We start from the raw sequence: 11323 nt of genomic DNA, 5'->3' as shown, positions 1-11323 counted from the left end.
CATGACAGCTCTTCCTGTTGCCTCTGGAAGCAGGCGATGATGATCTGCCACTGGATCTGCTGCTTATGTATTAGACTTTATGGGACAAGAATCTCGGTAGTCTTTTCTGCATTTTCCTCTAGTAGCTTTCCTTTCTCATTCTTAACTTCAGTGGTTTTTTGAGGACCCATCTTTCAGCCATTTATTTTGCTCTTCTCTTTTTCTGCCCAGCATTCCTCATCAGAGCACCTGTGTCCTTAAACTCATTCCTAAGTGTGGCAATTTCCTTCTAGAGCCTGTTGCTTTCCAGCTCACGTTTTGCGACCTCGTCTTCTCTCACACGGCACTTCTGTGTCTGCTCTGCTAGCTTCTCTTTCACTTCAACAAAGTTGGATTTTAGAGCACCTAGCTCCTCATCAAGTTTCTTAGGAGATATGAACACACTTTCCTGGGGGCCAATGGGCTTATTTAACCTGTCATCTTTCCACCTTTCCATCTTTCCTCTTTAGTTCTCTGGGGCATCAGGATCTATAGATGTATAGGTCCTATAGGCCTCCAGGGCCATTCAAGAAAAGCAGCAGGAGACTCACTGGGAAGCTGTACAGTCTCAATCACCTTAGATAAATTACTTGGCTTCAAGGCTGTTGCCCTATCCCTGCTAACAGACCCTGGTGATAATTCTTATGTGCCTCCCTACCTTGATCATTGGTATCAAACCAGATTGAGCGGGTAAGAGGAAAACCTAGTTCCAAAGAGTCTCTGTCATCATTGGGGGAACCATGTGGTCTAAGGAATGCCTTGAATGCACTGTGCCAGATGTGCTCTATTTCTTCCAAAAATGTCAAATGAGAATAGTTGCTGTTAGTGGTGCTGTGGCTCAAGTGGTAGAGCTCTAGCCTTGAGTAGAAGAGATCAGGGACAGCACCCAGGTCTGGATTTCAAACCCCATGAGAGAGAGAGAGAGAGAGAGACAGAAAGAGAGAGAGACAGAGACAGAGACAGAGAGAATAGGTGCTGTTATTTGACACACATGGCAGACTGCACATCTTTTCTATCAAGATGTCTCTTTAGGTCTCCACACCTATGCACACACTATCAGGTGGGTACGAATTATGGTGAAATATGTCATGTCATACATTTAAGTATAAAGTAACCTCTCAGTATAGAGAACAATGAAATATATACTTAGAGAAAATAAACCTCACCAGAATCTTCAGAGCCTCTTATTTATTCCTGGCAATCGCCTGTCTCTATTTTTTTCTTCCCCAAAGTCTCTTCCCTACATTTTTTGTGTTCTTTATTTCATAGCTTTCTTAATATTTCTTGATATTTGCAACTGTACAAAGCACATTATTTTGTAATTCTTACTTTAATTGAAATAGACAGAATCGAGATCGATATTTGAGTGGAATCTTTAGGCCTACAATCCATACAAAAGCTATTCTCCTCCTCCTTGTGATCTTTCTATTCTTCCTTTCCCAACCTTACTGCAAGAGCTCCCCAGTTGATAGAATTACAAGTGCATACAAAACCTGGTTTAGTCCTTTTTTCCTTGTAATTTAATTGCCTGATTTATTGTCTGACAGTATCATGATGTTAACTGACCCATATTTATTTCTCAATGTATTTTCATTTCTAACTGCTCAACTCACAGAGAGTTTGATATTCAGCCTTTGGCCTAAGGAAGTAGCTCTTTGAAAACAGGCATAATATACATGTTTAGCTAACAGTATAGGTAAAGAAAATAATAATCTGATGAAAGGGTATCAAGGTTACAAGGTTTGCCAAATATGTCACCCTTCTGTTACTTTTACATTGGATGTTATCATGGAGTAGTAGGTGCTCTTTGATGGTACACATATCCAGAGCTGGCCATAAACAATCTGAACTTCTTCCTTGAAGAGCATAAAGAGGTAAATTATGAGTCTGTATTTCTACTCTATTTTCCATTCTTCCTGTGGTTTAGTGGGGAACGAACTGCAATAATGTCCAGTAAGTCACATTTTCCCCCAGCCAAAGCAGGCAATCAGGAGAAGCAAGTTCTCAGGTTCTTTCATTCCTCCTGAAAAATACATAGTATGGGTCATTTCAATTAATCTGTAGGTGAAGCTCATACAGAGGTGGGCTGTGTCTTAAAATTCAATTAAACTTAATTGATTTCATGTGCTCAGTAGCAGGTATAACATAGTGAATCAAGGAACATAAAGGGTTTGCTCACTGCTGGACAACCACTAGTGGAACCAGCAAGTTATTAAAATAGCATCACATGCATGCCAACAATTAGTAGCTTACCTCGAGGTGTGATCAATTAAGTTAGATCCAAAACTTAAATCCCAATTACATTTGTTTGCTTCTCTTTAAGGGTTGGTCTATAAAAGTACAACTTCCAATTTCCTTGTTTTTGGGGGGCGAGGAGGGGACAGTCGGACTTGAACTCATGCTTGAGTGCTGTCCCTGAGTGTTTCGCCCAAAGCTAGAGCTCTACCATTTTGAGACAGTGTCACTTCCAGATTAGTTGTTGTTGTTGTTGTTGTTTTTCCATTCCTGGGCTTGGCCTCAGGGCCTAAGCACTGTCCCTGGCTTCTTTTTGCTCAAGTCTAGCCTTGTACCTCTTGAACCACAGTTCCACGTCTGGCTGTTTTTTCTGTTCAATTTGTGCTGAGGAATGGAAGCCAGGGCTTCATGCATGCTAGGCAAACACTCTACCACTAAGCCACATTATCAGCTCCTGCTTCCAGTTTTTGAGTGGCAAATTGGAGCTAAGAGGCTTATGGAGACTTTTCTACCTGGGTTGGCTTCCAACTGTGATCCTCAGATTTCAGCCTCCTGAGTAGGTAGGATTACAGGTATGAGCTACTGACCCAAGTAAAAGTACAACTTCCTAAATGGCAATTTTGGGGGCAATTTAAATATTTTTGTTCTTTTTAAGTAGCTGTACATAGGAGTGGCAATTGAACAAAGCGGTTTATGAATATAACTTATGTTGATCAAAGTCACCCCATTAATCATCCCCACCCATCCCTTCCTACCAACACTTCCCCTTATTCTTCTTAGTTTTATAGGATATATATTGCTTTCTTGAGTGCATTCTACTAGACATATTTTTCCCCCAGGATCTTTAGCAATATTTAACTTAAAGTTTATTATTTCATAATACAGTTTGAAATGGTAATTTTGTTTTTGCTATTTTTTCATTTTGTATTTTTTAATTTTTATTTTTTAAATTTTTATGATCAAACTAATGTACAGAGAGGATACAGTTTCATACATTAGGCATTGGATACATTTCTTGTACTGTTTGTTACCTCGTTCCTCATTCCCCCTCCCCCCTCCCCCTCCCCCTTCCCCCTTTCCCTTCCCCCCCATGAGTTGTTCATATTTGAGGCATCTAGGAGATCTCATATGTTCTCAAAGTCACCTAAACATTTTCATGTAAATTTTGATGTCCGGATTTTATTATTTTCGTTTCTATAGGACATAGTCTCTATAGAGAAGCATTGTTCTAATTTCAGTAAAGATATAGCCATCAAGAAGGCCAGGTCTAGAGGTACATGAACTGATGGAAAGGCGATTGCTAGAATGAGACTTTCCTCTCTATTTTTTTGTTGCACTTTGACAACAAAAATGTACTTGGGCTGTTATCATGATAACCAAAAAGAATCCATTTCTCAGTCAATCTCATTTGACTGCAAGCAATAATTTTACATACAGGTGCTAGAGGCTCTATAGAGTTCAAAAAAATAATCCTGTGTTGATCTTGCAGCCCTGTTGCAGTGTGCTTTGGTGGTGTAATCTTTCACTCACCAACAGAGTGGAAAACTCATTTCTACTTGTAAATTCCCTTATTCTTAATTGTTACATTATATTAGTTTATTTTGCTCAATTTGTCCAATATCTTCTCTTTTCCAGTTTCTTTCCAGTTTTTTTGTGTGTGTTTTTGTTTTTTCTTTTGTTTTTTTGCAAGTATTGGGGCTTGGACTCAGGGCCTGAGAAGTGTCCCCCTCCTCTTCTCTTCTACCAACACTAATCCCAATGCCATGCGGGATCCCAGCTACCTCCTCATTTATCTTCCTGTCTCTATTCTTTTTTTTTTTTTTTGGCCAGTCCTGGGCCTTGGACTCAGGGCCTGAGCACTGTCCCTGGCTTCTTCCCGCTCAAGGCTAGCACTCTGCCACCTGAGCCACAGCGCCCCTTCTGGCCATTTTCCATATATGTGGTGCTGGGGAATTGAACCTAGAGCTTCATATGTAGGAGGCAAGTGCTCTTGCCACTAGGCCATATTCCCAGCCCCCTGTCTCTATTCTTGAACTCACTCATCCTTGCAAAATATAGCCCTCACACTGCTATGAAAATCTTGTATTTCCATAGTTTACCCCATTGAACATTGCTCAATTACTTCTCATCTACAGAACAGGGTTCCACACATTCCTATCCTGTGACTCTTTGTCCTTGGTTTTGTCCATGCTTTACTCTCTTGCCTCAACTCTGAACAAATTCTACACTAAAATGTATGGTTAAGAAATATGGTTTGCCTCATTGGGAATAATTAGTCCATGTCTAGAATACTCATAGCAGAAGATCACAATAACTCAAGAGCTAAGTATATATACATAAGATGATACTAAGTAAAATGAAGCCCAAGTTATGGAAAAAAGTGGTATACCATTGTCGTTGTTATGTCCAATGCTCCATCTGAAATTATGCCACTTGCTTTTGTCTGTCCTCCCGAGGTTTTTACCCCTGACTTGAGTACCCTGGTAACTGTATATACGTTTTTTGGAACTTGGGAAGAGAAGGGGAAAATCCTAATGGAGAGCCAAAGAGTGAAAGATGAACCAATGCAACAACAATACTTACAAAATTATATTCCATAATCCAACTGTACAACTCATTGGCAGAGCCATTTTGGGAGAGAGGAAGGAGGGAGAGAAATGAGTGAGGAGCTAGCAAGTTTGATGAAAAATTTACTCACTGCCTTATGTCTGAAACTGTAACCCCTCTGTACCTCACATTGACAATAAATAAACTAATTTTAAAAGAAACACTAAACTGTGAGAAGGATGTTTTTCCATTAAGTTTCTCTGATTTTCTGAGGAATAAAGAAATCTGTCACCATCTCTATGGTGTTGTCTCAGTTATCTGAGAGCACTTTGGTGTCTCTCATTGTGTTTCAACAAGGTTTGCAGTTGACTATCTTATCTGCTTCAGATTCTAAGGTCACGTATGATGTGCTTGTGTTTGTACCATTGCATCTGGTGATGTCTGTTTCAATATAAGCATGGAATAAAGTAAGGCTTGATAAATAGTAACCAGTTGAATGAAAGCAGCCTTTCTCCTTTCTCTGTGGTGTTATCTAGACAGGAAAATATTCCCTAAGATGGATCTGAGAATAAACATTTCCCATATTTCCTGTAAGAGGAGAGAAATATTTTCTATACATAGCATCAACCTGCTAAAGGGCACAATGAGACTAAGAGTCTGGGGAAATCATCTTTTAACCTAGATTAGAGAATAAGTTGATGGAAAACACTAACAATGAGGGAAGAGGAAATAAACAGTTCAAGAAATGTACCCAAGGCCTAACGTATGAAATTGTGACCACTCTGTACATCACTTTGACAATAAATAAGAAAAAAATTAAAAATAATTCTTTTATAGCTTTGATTTAATAATGCACAAGGAAAAGCTTGAACATGCTCTGTGTTTCATACTGGTTAGAAATCACCTTGGTTAAAAGTTCATTTCTGGTTCTTTACTCTTGATCACAGCCCTTCTTCATAGTACCTTTACTGAAAAAGGTTGGAAGAAATAGAAGCCAGAAAACAAACTCTAATTCCTGTTGGGTAGAAACTCTTCTTCACGCAGCTCCTTGTATAGTAGGTGCACGTAACATTTGATTAAATTAGGACTCAAAACTATCCACTCATCCTCCATATCTATGGTCTTCTTTCAGTTGATTAGACTCATTAGGCGTAGCTATGGACTTCGGAAATGGGTCCGGCCTTGGCCTCTGCTCAGTGAGGACCCCAGGCAGGGTCGGGCCGGGGTCCAGGGCGCTCAACCTCCCGTTCCTCCCAGGCCCCAGCTGCCGCCTCCGGGGGCCATAGCATGGTCCCTTTAGAACAAGGCAGAAAAATAATGGATTGGATTCGACTGGTCACCAGTGGAAAATGCCTCACCGGTTTGAAAGGGAGGCTGGTGGAAGTCACTGAAGAAGAACTGAAGCAACACCCCAAGAAAGAGAATTGTTGGATCTGTCTAAGAGGGCCTGTTTATGATGTCAGCCCATCCCCGGATTATCACCGTGGTGGAGAACATGAACGCATGAGAGTAGCCGGAGCAGGTGGCGCTGATCTTATCCAGCAGGTTCAGCGTTGGGTCCATTCGAAATCCATGTTGATGGAATGCCTGGTTGGCAGCATAGCAGTGAAGCCACTGCCCTGAAGGTTTGCTTCCGAAGAGGCCGTTGACAGATCGGCCTGGCATGGAGCGTCCCACTTCTCTAAGCTTCATTGGTTCCAAAGAGACTCTTCCTCACCGTCCTCATATATGCTCAGCAGAAGGACATCAGTTAATAATCAATGATCATTGATCATCAAGGTGGTTCCTCTAGAGCAGATACAATCAGGAAGGACTATGTGGATGTTATCCATATCCGGCTAAGCCATGAGGTTCAGGAAGACTTTTCTGTGCGGGTTGTGGAGAACGGGGAGATTATGATGAAGAAAAGGACAGTCCCTCGGGGAAGTCCCCTGGCCATCCCCTGGAGTGGCCTAGTTCATTTATTCGGAGTTGAGATGCAGGCCTGTCCTCCAGGAAGGGCCGCCTGGTTTCCATGGCAGAAGTTCCTCCTGACAGGACACAAAGTTGAGTTGCGGCTCTCGGCCTGCGCGCGCCCATCTGCGGGCACCGGCCAGGCCCCATGTCTCCCGCTGGCTAACCTTTGGGCGCACCACTAGCAAGGCCATACACACCTGCACCTGACTCCTCTGTCTTGTAGTTCAAACTTCCCCTTCTTCCTAACAATCAGTACTTCGACTTCTGGATCCAAATTTCTCCCTCCAGACTCTTCACACGACAGCTTGATCATCTTCAGATGGGAGGTTAGGTTTCTCTAAGCAGTCCTGAGGGCAGTTTTCAACTATCCAAAATGCAGGAATCAGAAGATCTCGTTTTATTGGCAGCGGGAACAGCCTTCACACCCATGGTTCAAGTTCTGAATTATGCTTTGACTAATATACCCAGTCCCAGGAAGATAAAATTGACGTTCTTCAATAAAACACAAGATGCAATTTGCAGAAGCCAATTGGAGAAATTAGCATTGACAATGAAAGATTTGATGCTGAATTTGTTCTCTCAGCACCTGCTTTGGGACACAATGGCAAAGAGGATACATTTCACCAACTCTTCTTGCTGAGTGTTTGAAAAGAAATCTAGAAAACTCTAAAGTCTTCCTGTGCATTTGTGGACCAGCACCAGCACTGAAGGTGGGATTGGGTAGCTTCACGATCTCCACGTTTCCACAGGTGATATCCATAGATTAACGGCAGCATGAACTACTTCTGTGTCAAATTCAAACAGGTTATCTTCCTACAAGACTGGCATTTTTGTAAGGGAACCTTTCTTGTATGTCCTAAAGGTTAACTAGGGTCCAGGGTTCTATTTATTTATTTATTTTATTAGCAAACTGATGTACAGAGAGGTTACAGCTTCATATGTTAGGCATTGGATACATTTCTTGTACTGTTTGTTACCTTGTCCTTCATACCCCCCACCCCCTGCCCCTTATCCTTTCCCCCCTGAGGTGTTCAGTTCACTTTCACCAAACAGTTTTGCAAGTATTGCTTTTGTAGTTGTTTGTCTTTTTTTACCCTGTATCTCTCAATTTTGGTATTCCCTTTCAATTTCCTAGTTCCAATACCAGTATACACGGTTTCCAATATACTCAGATAAGATTACAGAGATAGTGTAGGTACAACCACAGTAAGGTGATACAAGAACATCATCAATAATAGAAGCTACAGATACACATAGGACGTTGAATGTAGTTACAACTGTGATATAACATTTGTCTCCTCAAGAGCGCTTGCCTTGTATACTTGTAGCCCTGGGTTCGATTCCCCAGCACCACATATACAGAAAATGGCCAGAGGTGGCACTGTGACTCAAGTGTTAGAGTGCTAGCCTTGAGCAAAAAGGAAGCCAGGGAGAGTGCTCAGGCCCTGAGTCCAAGCCCCAGGACTGGCCAAAAAAAAAAAAAAATTGTCTCCATAACATGGAGTTCATTTCACTTAGCATCATCTTAGGTGTTCATAAGGTATAGCTATTGGGCCTTGTGATGCTCTGCTATGACTTGCCTAAACCTGTACTAATTATTCCCAGTAAGGGAGACCATAGAGTCCATGTTTCTTTGGGTCTGGCTCACTTCACTTAGTATATTTTTTTCCAAGTCCTTCCATTTCCTTACAAATGGGACAATGTCATTCTTTCTGATAGAGGCATAAAATTCCAGTTTATATGTACCACATTTTCCTGATCCATTTGTCTACTGAGGGTCATCTGGGTTGGTTCCAGATTCTCGCTATGACAAATTGTGCTGCGATGAACATTGTTGTGCTGGTGGCATTACTGTGATTTGGTTTGTGGTCTTTTGGATAGATACCCAAAAGTGGGGCTGCTGGGTCATAGGGGAGTTCTATAATTAGCCTTCTGAGGAATCTCCATACTGCTTGCCAGAGTGGCTGCACCAGATTACATTCCCACCAACAATGAAGTAGGGTTCCCTTTTGGCCACATCCCCTCCAACAATTGTTATTGCTAGTTTTCTTATGACATTCTTACTGGGGTGAGATGGAATCTCAATGTTGTTTTGATTTGCATTTCTTTTATGGCCAGTGATGTAGAGCACTTTTTCATATGTCTCCTGGCCATTCTCATTTCCTCATCAGAGAAGTCTCTTTGAAAGTCTTTAGCCCACTTGATGAGGGGGCTATTGGTTCTTTGCGGTTTTGTTTTGGAAGAGGGTAATTTTTTTAGTTCTGCATATATTTTAGAGATGAGGCATTTGTCCATTGAATGGCCGGTAAAGATCTTCTCCCAGTCTGTGGGCTTTCTGTTTATCTTGCGAGCTATGCCCTTTGCCGTGCAGAAGCTCTGCAGTTTGATGCAGTCCCATTTGTCCAACCTTTCTTTGATTTGTAGCCTTTCTGGGTGTTTGTTAAGGAAGTTCCGTCCTGTGCCAAGGAGCCCAAGTGTTTCTCCTACTCCTTCCTTTAGTGTTTTCAGGGTGCCTGTTTTGATTTCGAGGTCTTTAATCCATTTGGAATTGATTTTGGTGCAAGGTGGTATATAAGGATCTAGTTTTAGTTTGTTGCATGTGTTGAGCCAGTTTTGCCAGCACCACTTGTTAAAGAGGCTATCTTTGTTCCATACTATTGTTTTACCTCCTTTATCAAAGATTAAGTAGGCGTAGTACTGTGGGTTCATTTCTGGGTCTTCAATTCTGTTCCATTGGACTTCAGGCCTGTTCTGGTGCCAATACCAAGCTGTTTTTATTACTATAGCTTTATAATACAGCTTGAAGTTGGGTATTGTAATTCCTCCAGCACTGTTTTTTCGGCTTTGGATTGTTTTTGTTATTCTAGGTCTTTTATTTTTCCATATGAATTTCTGGATTGCTTCCTCTATTTCATCAAAAAAATGGTGTTGGGATATTAATGGGTATTGCATTGAATTTGTAGATAGCCTTTGGCAATATTGCCATTTTGATTATATTAATCCTCCCAATCCAGGAGCATGGGAGGTTTTTCCATTTCCTTAGTTCTGACTTAATTTCGTTTTTCAAGCTTTTAAAGTTCTCATCAAAGAGGTCTTTCACTTCTTTGGTTAAGGTTATTCCTAGGTATTTTATGTTTTGGGGGGCTATTGCAAAAGGAGTTGCTTACCTGATTTCAGCCTCGGTCTTCGGGTCGTTACCATAAAGAAAGGCCGTTGATTTTTGAAGGTTTATTTTATATCCTGCGACTTTGCCAAAGTTTTGGATCAGCTCTAGTAGCATGGGGGTAGAGTCTATAGGGTTCTTTAGGTATAGGATCATGTCATCTGCGAAGAGAGAAAGTTTAACTTCATATTTTCCTATTTGGATCCCCTTTATATTTTCTTCTTGCCTAATTTCTCTGGCTAGGAATTCTAGTACTATGTTAAAGAGTAGGGGAGAGAGTGGACATCCCTGCCTTGTTCCTGATTTTAAAGGGAATGGCTTTAGTTTTTCCCCATTTAGAGTTATGCTTGCTGTTGGTTTGTCATAAACTGCCTTGATTATATTCAGGAATGTTCCCTGGAATCCCAGTTTTTCCAGGGCTTTAAGCATAAATGGGTGCTGGATTTTATCGAATGCTTTTTCCACATCCAGAGATAAAACCATGTGGTTCTTTACCTTGCTCCGGTTGATGTGGTGGATTACATTAATTGACTTGCATATATTAAACCAACTTTGCATCTCTGGAATGAATCCAGTTTGATCATGGTGTATGATTTTTTTTGATGACCTGTTGAAGTCGATTGGCCTGAATTTTGTTGAGAATTTTTGCGTCTATGTTCATCAGGGAAATTGGTCAGTAGTCCTCTTTCCGTGATGAGTCCCTGCCTAGTTTTGGGATGAGGGTTATACTGGCTTCATAGAATGAGTCTGGTAGTGAATGTTCTATTTCAATTTCATTGAAGAGTTTGAGAAATATTGGTGTGAGTTCTGTCTTGAAGGCCTTGTAGAATTCTGCAGTCAATCTGTCTGGACCTGGGCTTTTCTTGGATGGGAAATCATTTATTGCCGCTTCTATTTCAATATTGGATATGGGTCTGTTTAAAAGGTTTAAATCTTCATGTTTGAGTTTGAGGATATGAATTTTTTCTAGGAAATCATCCATTTCTTCCAAGTTCTCGAATTTGTTGGCATAAAGGTTTGCAAAAATAGTCCCTTATTATTTTCTGAATTTCGGTTATTTCTGTGGAGATGTTACCTGTTTCATCTCTTATCTTGTTTGTTAGAGTCTGCTGCCTTCGTTTCTTGGTCAGGTTTGCCAGGGGTCTGTCTATCTTGTTGATTTTTTCAAAGAACCAACTCTTTGTTTTGTTGATTCTTTCGATGGTTTTTTCGTCTCTAATTGATTTAATTCTGATTTGATTTTAGTTATTTGCTTCCGTCTATTAGCGTGGGGTTTGGCTTGTTGTTCTCTCTCAAGGAAATTAGGGTGCTTCTTTAAATTATTGAGTTGCTGTTTCTCCAGTTTGTTGAAGTATGCACTCAGAGATATAAATTTTCCTCTGAGTACTGCCTTTGCTGCGTCCC

The 11323-nt window shown here is 40.9% G+C and overlaps 1 pseudogene; it reads left to right on the top strand.

Annotated features, from left to right (window-relative positions):
* The first annotated feature begins 6075 nt into the window (after positions 1-6075).
* On the top strand, positions 6076-7534 carry LOC125341373 (annotated as a pseudogene).
* The last annotated feature ends 3789 nt before the right edge of the window (positions 7535-11323 follow it).

This window comes from Perognathus longimembris, chromosome 24 (assembly GCF_023159225.1).
Source record: "Perognathus longimembris pacificus isolate PPM17 chromosome 24, ASM2315922v1, whole genome shotgun sequence".
Lineage (NCBI taxonomy): Eukaryota > Metazoa > Chordata > Mammalia > Rodentia > Heteromyidae > Perognathus > Perognathus longimembris.
This window is presented reverse-complemented; position numbering and strand designations above follow the sequence as displayed.